The 13,001-nt window shown below is 33.0% G+C and overlaps 1 long non-coding RNA gene across 1 annotated transcript in view; it reads right to left on the bottom strand.

The window, feature by feature from the left end:
- Positions 1–12,242, bottom strand: part of LOC145292352 (uncharacterized) — a 97,325-nt gene extending 85,083 nt beyond the window's left edge. The window contains exon 1 of the long non-coding RNA XR_013869582.1: positions 12,020–12,242. This is a non-coding gene — a long non-coding RNA (uncharacterized LOC145292352). The remainder of the gene's footprint in view (positions 1–12,019) is intronic.
- Between the last annotated feature and the right edge of the window lie 759 nt (positions 12,243–13,001).

Genomic DNA, 13,001 nt, shown 5'->3' with positions numbered 1-13,001 from the left:
AAGAAGCACTACTATGTGTAGGTATAGGAGAATAATTATCATTTAATGGTAATTATGTATAACTTTTCGAACTCACGTACACACAAGTTTATATGCACACACTTTGTCATGAGAACCAAAAAATAAAGAGGCAAGTTAATGTATTCGGACAACAATAAATTCTTGTGCCATTTATCCATCAGCAAACTCAGGTATCGAAATAAATATTTCTATTAAGATTCTCCTTATAAACAAAAATATCTTTAATTTCTTGGACTATTATCCTTACCTTCTAGTTGTTTCGACCAATTATACCTCTAGCCTTCGTCAGGTTAACCGGGATAGGAATGTCGAATCCTCCAACTACATCTACAGCAATTACTGCCTTTAATAGCCGTTGTCACCTCACCACGGTTTGGTCAACTAATTCTCTGACCGGATTTGGGTGGGATTGAAACCGTTACCCCCAGAAAATACTAACCTGGAATCATGGATGTTCTGCGTCTCTATCCACTGCGCCACGGGCTCCGAAGGGACATCAACGTTGGATTTTTTTGGTCTTATAAATCCAGATTTCTATATTTTTTTTGGTTTTCCAATTGTCGGATCCGCACCGATTGTTATATTATTGAATTAATTTGGAATTATTTTGGAGATGAGAAAATTCTTTGTTTAAAACGTTCTTTGACCATTTTGCACTTTCGTTTATTGCCAGCTTTTTACTTCCGCTTCTCTTTACAAGTTGTGAATAAACATGAATTATTTTTGTATGGAAAGACTTGGTAATTCATGATTTTTAGATTGTCTTTCCCTCTACGAAATTTGTTGCCCCGACGTCATAATTTAGTACGTAAAATACTTCCAGACAAACCATTGCTAATGTTTGCTGAAAGAGAGAAACCAATGATTTTATAAAGAAAACCTCACTTTCTTTCCATAATGAGACAATTTTTTTTTCTTTCTTCTATACCAATTGATACGTTTTTTTATTTCGATACTTTTCAGTTCGGGGTGTTTTCTTTATTTCTTTCATATTTTCTTTCTGTTTTTAATAAATATCACTGAAATGTTATTTTATATGAATACTAGCAGTTGAACCCAATGTTGCCCGAGATTGAATGATGATCAACTAATTTTTCACACTCCCATAATTTATTGTCATCGAAATCGACGAAATCGACCAATTTTAAATCAAATCAGCTGTGTGGTAAAAAAAAAAACCCTTCTCAAATGCTTCTGTGATGCTAAACTTTGTAAGGTATTAAGCTTGGCCAAAATCGACTGTTGCATCTTTCATCGGATTATTTCGATTATTAAAACTTATCGAAGACATTCTGATAACAAAACCTATCTAAAAATACTGCTAGACGCATAAAGTACCTTCAAATTAAATTTCATAATTATTGGCCAAGACATTTTCGATCTTACACAACCACACACACGCGCACACACAAACGCGCGCGCACACACAAACGCGCGCGCACACACGAACGAGCGTGCACACACGAACGCGCGCGCGCACACACACATACACACACACACACACACACACACACACACACACACGCACGCATACACACACACGCACACACACATTTCCTTTTATAAAATAGGAAATATGAATATTTCTCCAAACACGCTTTCATTTTAATAATGTCATATCTTCAACGTTGGTGATCCCGAGCGCGGCCCCTTCAATCATGACACGTGATTTGGCGCAGGCGGGCACTTCCGCCAGTTTTCAATAAATAATAATTTCCTTTCCAATTGAAGAAAGCTAGAGTATATAACGCGTGAAATAATGGGGGGGGGGGGTAAAAGAAGAAAAACCCAGCGGCGATATTTGGTATGCAGTCAATCATGCGTAGGCGTCTATTTTGAGGGTCAGCCATTTCCGTTTCTTGTTGACCTTCCGTAAAAATGGCCACTCCTCGCTTACTTCTCTTTTGCTGTGGAATTTTCATAATTGGTAGAACAAAACAAACAAAAAAGAAACCAAACCGGATCTCAAAATGCTATACCACGAAAACGATTTTCGATTATGAGCGGATTATATTATTATTATTATTATTATGAGCGGATTATTATTATTATTATTATTATTATTATTATTACTATTATTATCATTATTAATAAAAAAAAACAATTCATAGGAGTATAGATATAACCCTATAGACTTGTTTTTTTGTGTATTGATATTCATATTAAAACTCCCTTTTTTATTTATTTAAAAAGAAAATACAACTTTGTAATATATGGCCGTGGAATTGCATTCATCTGCAAAAGATCTAGCTAATTTGTATATTCTTTTAAACATTCATTTTAATTAATTCCTTATTAGTTTTTTTCGGTTTTCTTTAGTTAACTATCACGTGTAATTATATTCATGTAGATATTCTACATCATTTATACTTGCGTAACAAGGTTATAGTAAACAAAAACCTCTTTCTATATATATTTATGTATGCGTATATATATTTGTTTGAAAAATTTTGCCTACCAAACTCCTCTACCAGTTTTTAGTCTACAGACATGAAACTTAATACATAATATTCGAACCTATGCGAAATCTTATTTTAGTCAGGGAAAATCGGTACAAATGTGTGAAAATAAAAAAAATGAAAATTGCCAGATGAAGGTCGAACAACGCTATTACGAATATGCATGCGTAACGTAATAGCTATTCTTTCATGCTTTAATTTTAACCCAAGCATTAACGTCAAAGTAAATCGTAAGCTAAACGTTTTGGTTTCGATTCTTGGTGTGGCGCACGAGTCCTTTTTTAAAACCTTTTTAAATCATTACTATATATTAGGTCCAATATAATATAATAATAAATACGAAATTTGCATTAATCAAAATATCATATTTAAGCGTATTTTATGACCGGGCAATGCCAGGCGGTCCGCTAGTTTAGTTAGAAAAGCCCCTAAAGATATAAAGAAAAGGAAAATTTTTGCTGTCCTTTTGTTTTGTTTTTGGTATATTAACCAGCTCCACTTTATTTTTTTACATTATTCAAAAACAAGGCACACTGCCACTGAGACGGAAATTTTAGTTTCATTTTACGTCATATCAACCCTTTTTTGATTATTTAATACCGAATTCGGTAAGTTTGGAAAAAAGTTTTATGCTTCAAGTTATTTACCGTATATTTTGGCATATAAGACGACACTTAAAGTTAAAAAAATCTTTAAAAAAAATATTTCATAAGATACCGAGTGTTGCAATCTCCAACCTAGAATAAACAAACATGTTTTCGTGATTTAGCAGTCATCTTATACAACTGATATATAATAAACTAGACTACCCGTGACCCGTTGGGTCAGTATGTTATATTAGCTATGGAATTAATGCATGAGCGTGACACTTGTGACGTAAAGAAAATAGGTTTTGTGACATAAAAGAAACATTTCTATGAAAGTATATTAAAATGAAAAAAGAATATAGATAGATTTTTTTTAATTGTTTATTTTTGAAAAAAACAAACAAACAAGCAAAAAACTTACAGACATTGAATTATAAGTGGTTTGCCATACTTATAGGTAAATGTGCACTGAACAGATGCCATAATACTTAAAGCTAAATTCAAATTTTGATATATCTTTTTTAAATTAAATTGTTAGTTGAAAGTAGAGAATAGTTAAAAACACTCTCCCTATGTTAAGAATGGCTTTTTAAATAGAAAATGAAAATAAAATGTCACTTAAAAAAAATGTTTTCGGATTTACACTACCAACATAAATAAATAACTCCGAAAATATGTTATTTTTTTAATTTGCGTTACAAATAAATAATCAACGTGACAATAAAACGTATCGTTTTACTGTGTACGTTTTCAGCGTCCCAATGTTTTTCGCGTTTAAATTATCCAAATAAACAATTGTTAATACTTTCTGCATTTATTTTACATCGTTAATATCCGTATTACGTTTAAGTTATTTTAATGCAATTTTCTTACAAATAAATCTACTTTAACCGTTGACAACCATAAGAGCATTTTACAACGGCGATTTGTTATGGGTTTATGTTTATGTACGCATGCGCAACCGGAAGACGTAAACCGGATGTTGCGTTACAGCACCCGTTACAAGGTCATTTTAGTTTTATAATTATATAGATTTATTAAAATTTGCTCCAATTTTGAACCTCGTCTTATCTGACGGTCGCCTTAAACGCCGAAATATACGGTATATCTTGAAATATTTATGGTATTTAGTTTGGTTTATTTGTTTTACGGCATCAACCCTTTTCCTGTTCAATCATTTTGACAACAACTTTTATGCTTTAAGTTCTTTATATCTCCAAATATTTATTCATGGTGTTTGGTTTGGTTGATTTGTTTTAGTTGCATATTAACCCTTTTCGGGTTCAATAATTTTGACAACAGTTTTTTTTGTGTTTTAAGTTCTTTATATCTTAGCTGCTTCGCTGTTTCATAGAAACAATTGTTGTTTTTGTTCTTTGTTTGCAGAACATGATTGAGTTTTATAAAGGGACAAAAGTAAAAAAAATAACGTAAAACCAGGGAGTCAATATATTTAGACAGACTGATCTGGTAGCATCAGTGAGATGTAAAGAACTACTGTGAATTAATTGGCAGGTTCATAGGGGAATCATAAATGGGGATTTGTGCGGTGAGAAGTTTATTTACATTAGATTTACATTTCTGCATGTTCGTACAGTCGAGGAAACGAGGAGAGGGGAAAAATTCTAAAGACAAGCAGTTTGGGGAAAGAAGCTCTTAAAGCAGAAAGCTTTTCCACAATAAAAAGGATTGACATATTGGTCCGAGATACTTACGTTGAGAGGTCGCAAGTGCAGCAAGCTTGCCGGAACTCTTTTGAAGCACATAGAAAAAAGCGCAAGAATGGAACATTATTGCGATGAGGTAGAGGCTGGAGCTCGATAGTGTGTGACCTGTGAGGTCTAAAAGTTCCGCAACAGATGGACAGAAATTACGGGTTCATAGTTTTACCTGCAATAAGATATATATATATATATATATATATATATATATATATATATATATATATATATATAAATTAATGTTGCATATTTCAGAGGCGTACCATTGTTTTAATTGAAATACAAATCGATTTGCTTTTTTCATCTTGTGAGTCGCTGATGAATTGTTCTGACTTTTAGAAACCTTTTTAAAGGCAATCTGCAAATCTACTGCAATGAGACTATGGTCTCTGAATATAGATTTTGTATAAATAATTTGCATATATATATATATATATATACATATATATATATATATATATATATATATATACGTATTTTGCACGTACTTGGGTGGGAGAGAACGGAGAGAGAGAGAGAGAGAGTATGTATTTCAGCATACACGCAAGAGAGACGGAGAAAAAGAGGGAGAGAAAATAAAGACGACAAAAACTCTTTTGACTACAAGGTAAAAAAAATAAGAGGGTGCGAAAGATAGTACAAGAGAAGAGCCATCTATAATATAAATCTCATCCGTCTGTTTAAATGTATGTATGTATGTATGTATGTATGTATGTATGCCTGCCTAAAACTTTCGACAGATGTGACGGATTTTCACAAGATCGGTATCATTTTACAGCTCGAGTCTTCGGGTGACAAATATCTAAAAATTGGCCAAAAACATTAATTCCTTCACCTTCAACTGGGTGCTTTTGTACAGGGAGGGTCGATTTTTTCTCTGACATTTTTTGCAAGTCATTCAAATCCCGCGTTCACAACGTCGCTTAAAAGGCATTGTTTCAACCGCATGTGACGTCACAACCACGGTAGGCACATCGATAAGATAGTTTTTTTTTCCACCTCTTTGTCCTCTGGTGCATTACGGGTTCGAACCTGCTTACTTTTATTTTGCGCTCGCAATATTCCTATTTTTTTTTGTTGTTTTTGCTCAACCAACACCCTTAAACACACCTCCTTTATTTTCTGCCTTCGCGTCATGGGTTCGAGCCTTTTTTTTATTGCTCAACACACACCTCCAAATACTCGGGCAACGTCGGGCACCCAGGCAAGTATATATATATATATATATATATATATATATATATATATATATATATATATGTGAGAGAGAGAGAGAGAGAGAGAGAGAGAGATAGATAGATAGCTATTTGTGTGTATATATATGTGTGTCACACACACACATATATATATATACACACATATATAAGTGTATGTATGTGGTTTGTGTGCGTGGAAAAAAACAGACAGACAGACAGACAGAGACAAAGGTTGGGTAAAAAAGACAGCATGAGTTTGTATGTGTATGTGTGTAAGAGATAGATAAAAGAGGGTTGGGAAAAAGGAAGAAAACGCTTTTTGACTACAATGCAATAGAGAAAACAGAGGATGCGAAAGAGAGAATACAATGATGAGGAGCAAGAAGAGAGAAATTGAATATATATATATATATATATATATATATATATATATATATATATATAATTATATTATATTTAAAAAAACAATATATATATATATATATATATATATATATATATAGAGAGAGAGAGAGAGAGAGAGAGAGAGAGAGGGAGAGAGAGAGAAAGAGAAAGAGAGGGAGAAATAATGTGAAAGAAGGAGAGAGAGAAATAATGAAAGAGAAAAATAGAGAATGGGGGTGGGGGAGAGAAGACAAAAATTCTTTTGAAACCCCACCTTGTTGTGTTTATCTGTTATTTTGCCGGTCAACAGTTTTGGAACACAATGTCCAACCGTTCATTGTTTTCGAAATCAACGTGATTTCCTGACGTAAATTTACAATAAGAAATAACAAACTCCTTCATAAAAAAACACTAAAACCTAACATCGTCATACCAAGGAGACAATGGTTCATTTTCGGGATGTGTTATTTTAACAAATTGGATTTTCAATAATTGTTCCTTTTTTATACAAGCATATTTAACAATAGTTAAAAACAACTCACTTGAAATAACGTTTGGTTAGGTTTATCCTTTTACGACCGCTTAATATACCGAAAACACAATACCTATTGTTAACGATTGTTTACCACTAACTTAACACGAGTCACTCTTTTAAATATCTTCGGCAAATGCATGGCCCTATAATTTCCATACAATTCCACTATAAACATGCCGATCTGTATTTGTACACATATTGAAGAATAATCGGTCCAAAATTGATAAATTAATTCCTCGATATTTAGCCCCCCCCCTCACGGCGAAATGAAGTAACACAAGACTCGGAAAGTGGATTTTGAAGAGCCAGTACCACAGAGAAAGAGCAGTCTGGTCTGCAAAAAATGCATGAGCAGCCTCGTCGATATTCCCTGTTAGGTAAGCCTTAGGTGATTAGCAATACACTAGCTTCTTCTAAAAGGTAGAATGCAAAGTCTATGAGGTTGGACCTCCTAGAACTGCACATGACCAGAGACATACCTCAGTCAACAGGAGAAAATACCATCTTAACAATGGCCTAGACTCTTTTAGTTTTTGTGCCGAGGACCCCGCAACAAAACAGATTTGCATTACAATTTGGTTCACTTACAAAGATTAAAAGCAAGGTATAATGTTACTAAACCCTAGAATTATTATCACGATTTTGATCGAAATCCTTTATATTATTTTGATTCTAGGAAATGTCTAAAAACGTAAAATTTAAGCTTACGATGTCTTGAGAAGAAATTAAAATTCAGGGAATCTTGCTTAATTCGTGTCTAATATATATCGATCAAATTTAATGCAAATCTTAAATATTTGAATTTTCAAATAAGAGATCGTACTCATATTATAGCCCCATGCAACAAGAAACTTTTTTGTAAAATTTTAACAATAAGTATTAAGCACTTATTGTTAAAATTTTACAAAAATCGTAGGTATCTAAATGCTTCCTAATGGCTTCTACATCCTCTTAAAGCTAAATTAAGCTAAATATAGCTCACGTTGAGTCGCCTTATGTTACAAAAAAGTCTAAATAATCGGTCAATTAGTTTGGAAGTGAATCCGTTACATTCAAACATATAATCATGCCGAACTTTATATATAGAGAAAGATCAAATGAGATGAATTCAGCAGAGTATATTCCATAGTCCATTATCCATTACATTAATTACGAATTGCCATTAAAATAAAGTTATTTTCATGGCTATTCCATCAGATGCTTTTACGCAATGCATTTATTTATTGTTGTTGCGTCCGCCATTACTGACACCAGAAGAATTTGTCATCGTCGATTTAGGATCAATTATGACGAAGACGTTATTAAAATACACGAGTACAATCAAATAAAATCTATTATAGATACAATTGCTTAAAGTGAATATATATTTATAGTTAGTTATTTTAATGTTAGTTAGTTAGCACAATTGATTTTCCTTTGATATAAAAGAGTTTTATTTTGACAGACTTTTTGTATTTTGAAAGAAGTTGATAACCAATACAAAATTTAAGAATGTACGTATTTGGAATCACGAAACAAAAAACAAAACAAAAACAAAACAAAACAAAAACAAAACAAAGCAAAACAACAAAAAACAAAACAAAACAAAAACAAAACAAAACAACAACAAAAAAACAAGACAAAATAAAACAAAACAAAACAACAAAAAACAAAAACAAAACAAAAATAAAACAAAACAAAACAAAGCAAAACAAAATAAAACAAAATAAAACAAAACAAAACAACAACAAAAAAACAAAACAAAAACAAAACAAAACAAAACAAAAACAAAATAAAAACAAAACAAAAAAAATAACGTTTCTGAATTTTTAAGATAAGGATTGGTTATGCATATTATTTGCATCCATCGGACTACTGTTCTCATCTTGAGTGTGATTTTCACAATGTTTCGGTCGATGTAACCTCGGACCTTCTTCAGATATATGTTGTTGAACTCGAAAATGTTTCTATCGATGTAACCTATGATCGCAAGGACCCGTGGCGCAGTGGTTAGAGTACTTTGAAAAATCAATTGTAAAAAGTGATATTCTCCTGAATGTTCCATTTTCAGTGTGGGTCACCGAAAAATACAATTGCGAATTATTTAGGGCCTCTATCCAGTCATGGCTGACGGAACAAGATCACGCTACCTCCGTGAAGTAAATAAAAGGTTCCGCTCGAAATTCCGTTCAAATTCCCGAGTTCGACAGAAAGAAATTTCCCAGTTCCATAAGATACACCTGAAGAAGGTCGGAGGTTACATCGACCGAAACGTTATGAAAATCATACTCAAGATGAGAACAGTAGTCTGATGATTCCAAATAATACGAAAAAAATATATAATATTTCCAAAAGAGAATCCAAGAAACTTGGCGAGAAAATGAACTAAAAAATATGAACAAATGAAAATAAGAAAATAAACAACAAAAAAAAAAAAAATGGAGTGAAATTTTGAAGAATTAAACAAGTTTTGCCTGCAAGAAGAAGAAAAAAAAGTTGGTGATATTCAAGAGATTCTTTTCAAACAAAGAACGCATTTTCACACACTGAATTGCTATAAAAGATTGTATAACAAGTTAAACGTGCGAATTGCTTTAAAAGCTACAACTATTAGATGTACGAATTTTCCAATTGAAATTTAAGTGTTAATTATTTTGAAATATCTCACAAGTGTCAGCTGACAACTGTAATAAAATGTAAGAGTTTGACATTTGCTGATTAAACGTTTATTGATTAAAAAGCAGTCGTTTGCCATTGATTTATTACAAGTTTAATGGGGGGAAAAACATTTTTAAAGTCGTCCAGATGAGGACATTTTGAGAAACTAGTTTTGCGTAGGCTCGCTATGGCACCTGGTAATTTCTAGTTAAATTTTCCAGCACTAAAAGAAAACATAACTGCTTCATCTCTGTGTTTAAACAACCTTCAGTTAACCACACGAAAACATTACATTCCGAAACTAATCTATATATGTATGAAAGTGAAATTGTCTGTGTATGTCTGTGTGTGCACATTTCCCTACCAAACTACTCTGTCAATTTTCAGTCTACAGACTCGATATTTGACAGGAGGGGTATTGAGATTGGTGAAAATCTTTTTAATCGGTTTTCGACCAGAAATTTGCTGTCAAGGGATCAAAGTTCAGCGATTTGACCTTTAAAAATTCTACCAAACTAATTTAATTATTTAATTATTTATTAACGGACTGTTATATTCATCTTCATAGTTGTGCCACCACACTTTAGCAAACTTTCTTCAGCTGATTAAGCGTGACGGGATAGGAATGCTGAGTTTCGTAATTGTATCCCTAGTAATTACTGCCTTCCATAGTTGTTGTTGTTTCACCACGTTTTGGCCAACTAATCCTCTGGCCTACTTTGGGTAGGATTGAAACCACTATCTTTAGACAATTCTCACCTGGAACTGTAGATAATCAACGCCTCTATCCACTGCGCCACAGGTAAGAGGATGAATTGGCCGAAACGTGGTGAAACAACAACTATGAGGATGAGGATAACAATCTCCAAATAAATGAATAGAAAATTTCTGTTTGTTGAAATAAATTTATGATGTTTATATATATATATAAAAGAGCAAATAGTGAATAAAACATGTTAAAAAACACTTTGAAAAAGAGTTAAAAACATAATTAATTTGAAAAGGAAACACTAAATAAGTGGATAGTTCTCAATCCGCGGAGTTTCGAAGAAATACTTTCCTTCTCATCAGAGGGTAGGGTTTAGCAAAATGCGGGATCGGATTTTACTTGCAAAAGAATTGGATGAAACTGCAAGTAAGTCAAAGATCTTACTTGAAAACAAAAAGTGGAGCAGAGGGAATAGGGTGAATGAAAAAGGTGATTTCACGTGAATGGATAGTCTGGTGAAAGGTAAAGTATCCAATGACGGTATGTTTATATATATATATATATATATATATATATATATATATATATAGAGAGAGAGAGAGAGAGAGAGAGAGAAAATAAAAAAGGAACAAACCGTATTATGTGTTCACCAACGTTTCGTCTTTATTTCGAGACTTAGGAAGTCTCGAAATAAAGACGAAACGTTGGTGAACACATAATACGGTTTGTTCCTTTTTTATTTTCTCTATTTTGTCGGAATACTATTTCCATTATTTTCATCATATATATATATATATATATATATATATGTGTGTGTGTGTGTGTGTGTGTGTGTGTGTATGAAGTCAAGTTCAATGAACTTTGGTTCATTATCATCGATTTTATTATATAAATATAAAAATAGAACTATTCAAAAGCTTCATAATACAAGTGTTACATATACTTCTTTTCTAAGGGGAGTTCTGAGAACTCCCTTAGAGAGGAGGCACACAAGTCACAAATCAATTAAAGTACATAAAACGTTCATAACATACCTTGTCCGTCGTTCGATCCGGAATGTACCCTATATATGATGTTATCTTGCCTCATTGAAAAACCGCTAGCTGTAAACAAGTTTGTTCCTACCTTGAAAATAACAACCAAGTAGCGACAACGGTTGAATACACGAAGAGGTTTATTCATCTAGGATCGCCTGTTCTCAAACATTAACCAGTGGAACGCGGGTGGTGACAAAAAGAAGTCAATGATTACTCCATAATCATATCTTATCAGGGCATTTATAAAAGCACCTGTTCGCACCGCGAGGCGTCCGATCAAACTGACGACACTTTCACTCACTTTCAGCCATGTAACATCAAATCAGTTTCTAGCACATATGAGACCAAACTGACATCCGTGCACTAAGCTGGCCCCTATGTAATGTTATCTACAAATAACAAAACTATACTTGTCAAATATTTAAGAAGAATGCATGTAAAATTTAGCTCAATGATTAGGACTTGAATTTCAACAGACATCCAACATTATAATTCTGTATACATAATTCCTATTTTATAATCATGCTTTGAAAAAATTAAGCGTCTTCATATTTCATTCTGTGGTCTAAAGATATTTGTCTATAATCAGATCTTCAACAAAAAACCCTGTTATCAATTCGTCACACACACACACACACACACACACACACACACACACACACACACACACACACACACACACACACACACACATACATATATTCAATAAATATTAATAATTTTTTATACTTACAGGCATCATTGCAGTGAGCGATAATTACTGCTTGTCGAGGGATTTGAAATCCGTTTAGAAAGCCAACTTTAGCTTTGTAAGTTAGTGTTTTCCTGTAGGACATCGGCAGTTTACCTTAAAATGGAGGCAAATAAAGATACTTATGGAACCATGTAAGAGGACTGTCATAATTCATGATCACGAAAGTATTCAACCTGCGGGAAATTTGGAATTATGTATGTAATTATTTCCACAATGAAACAACGCCACAGCGCACACACACCATGAAAGCCTTAGACCGGATCCTAAGTATATATATATATATATATATATATATATATATATATATATATATATATATATATATATATATAGTAATGCACAGACATGCTGGTTTATTCTGGTTTATGACAACTGATCTATGTGGTTTGGCTGACGGGATCGAACTTACGACCATCTATTTCATAGTCAGCGATTCTAACCACTTGAAAATGAGGCAGACACTGTCAGTGCTTTTTATATAACACTTTAGTGCTTCGTTTGTTTATTTAGAAGAACTTTGCTAATAGTTGTTGTCGCTATTACCGTCTATACAGGGCACAACTGGAAAAGTAATGTGGTTATTTATTAGTAAAGCCAACCCATGGTAGATGTAAGTAAGAGACCTAAAACGACTTTATAAAATCTTAAAAACAAAACAGAAAAGTTGGAGAAGCTAATGAGGTTATAGTCGAGATTGTCTGCTTTGTTTTACTTTCGGTTCCCGCTCCGCAGACCGAACAACGGTAACAAGCAAGAAATAATCCCTTCTGATTAATGATTATCTTCCTCTCAGATAACGCGAAATCCCTTTTTTTACCAATATTAAGAATGGCTTTCTTCTCCGCTTGACTATGTCTTATTATCCAGCCAAATGGACACCAGTATCCGGAAGTTAGAAAGAGCAGATAATCTTGATCATAAGAGCTAAAGATAACATAAAACTCTGCTAAAAAAACTTCTA

Source organism: Euprymna scolopes, chromosome 13 (genome assembly GCF_053919585.1).
Source record: "Euprymna scolopes isolate OS-2025 chromosome 13, ASM5391958v1, whole genome shotgun sequence".
Taxonomy (NCBI): Eukaryota; Metazoa; Mollusca; class Cephalopoda; order Sepiida; family Sepiolidae; genus Euprymna; species Euprymna scolopes.
The sequence above is the reverse complement of the archived record's forward strand: the minus strand, read 5'-3'. Positions and strand labels throughout refer to the sequence as shown.